The sequence below is a fragment of the Phoenix dactylifera genome, chromosome 4 (genome assembly GCF_051530095.1).
Source record: "Phoenix dactylifera cultivar Ajwa chromosome 4, Ajwa_hap1_PhDact_Kaust_v1.1, whole genome shotgun sequence".
NCBI classification, from domain to species: Eukaryota; Viridiplantae; Streptophyta; class Magnoliopsida; order Arecales; family Arecaceae; genus Phoenix; species Phoenix dactylifera.
In genome coordinates, this window is record NC_143193.1 from 7,999,779 (window position 1) to 8,001,285 (window position 1,507).

Sequence of the window (1,507 nt, forward strand, 5' to 3'; positions counted from 1 at the left end):
TCTTTGGATGTGTTATCCAACTCATCTTGACAACCATGGGCAAGGTCACCCCTCACCTCATCTTCACTCTCACTCTTCTCTTAATTACCTTGCCGGTGAGAAGTGGTACTCCAAAAAGAATAAATCAATGAATTGAAATGTCTTCCTTAATTTTCAAAAGGATTATTTATAATAGAGAATGAAAAAAATGAAACAAATAAATAAATTGTAACTTCTTCCCATATTTGCGAAAGGTTATATATAATAGAGAATGAAAAAAACAAACAAACAATGAATCAAAACTTCTTCCTTAATTTGCAAAATGATTACATATACCCTCTCTCCCTCTCTGGATGTGTTATCCAACACATCTTGACAACCATGGGCAAGGTCACCCCTCACCTCGTCTTCACTCTCGTTCTTCTCTTAATTATCTTGCCTGTGAGAGGTGATCCTCCTTTAAATCACAGTCAGTCCTTTCTATTCTTTTCTTACTCGCTAACTCACTAATCTTTTACAACCCACATGCAAAGCAGGAGATGTTGCTGCCTTCGAGCCGCAACCGAGAATCAAATATCTACCGCCCGGCATGGTCAAGGGCGATGCCAAATCTCAATGCGGAACGTGCAAGTGCTGCGCTACCAACAACCCCAATAACTGTTCAAATATGCAGTGCTGCTACCACGTCGAATGCGGCTATGTCGGCCAGCCTGGCGTCGAATGCAACATGGCGATCGACGCCTGCAACTGTAACTCATGTGGTTGATCCTTCTAAATACATTAGGATAGAATAAATTTAGTAATTGAATAAATTGAGTAGCTGGCACGGGCGAACAAGTTTGAGCGTGTTGATTGGATTCTCCTGTGGTACATGTTTTGGAATTGCAATTTAATAAAGCATAGCTACCTTAAGTTTTCGCTCTTCCTATTAGCCTTCTTTATACCCAGGTTCCTGTTACGTTCTTGATTGAATTCTAAGGAATATATACGCATGGGTGGCTTGCATTTTTATCAAAGAAAGTAGAAAAATTTGTCTAGGGAGATCTTATTTCATGTGCAATCTAGAGAGATATTAGAAAGGGAGAAGGAGATGAAGAAATATTTACAACATTTGCAGCGAAATTTCATAGATTGGCTCCCTATTTTTTAATCTACACAGCAGATCCATATTTGATACTCTAATCTACAAGCAGATATTCAACTTTTGGATTTGAAAAAATTATTTTGGAAGGTAATTCTGAAGTAGATCATGCATGATTGGTTGGCCAATCCTTGAATGTGATCCCCATATCGATACAGCTTCAAACATAAAGATCTAGAGGTTATGATAAAAGAATTAGGTGAAATGGAGTAAGGCAATCTTAAAGTACATGCAAGACACAACAATTTTATGAGTAAAATTTCTACAAAGACTGCAAATTTTGTTAGGATTGTCAAAACCTCTGAGACCACCGGTCGGGACTCAGGAAAGAATTCAGAGGCGTTCGAATATGTGAAGTTGAGCTTCTTTCTTTCATAATTTGTCTGA

The 1,507-nt window shown here is 38.2% G+C and overlaps 1 long non-coding RNA gene across 1 annotated transcript; it reads left to right on the plus strand.

The window, feature by feature from the left end:
• The first annotated feature begins 230 nt into the window (after positions 1-230).
• LOC149753632 (uncharacterized) lies at positions 231-896 on the plus strand. Its single transcript, XR_016400411.1, has 2 exons — positions 231-427; positions 516-896. It is a non-coding gene; the product is annotated as an uncharacterized LOC149753632 (long non-coding RNA).
• Positions 897-1,507: the final 611 nt, after the last annotated feature.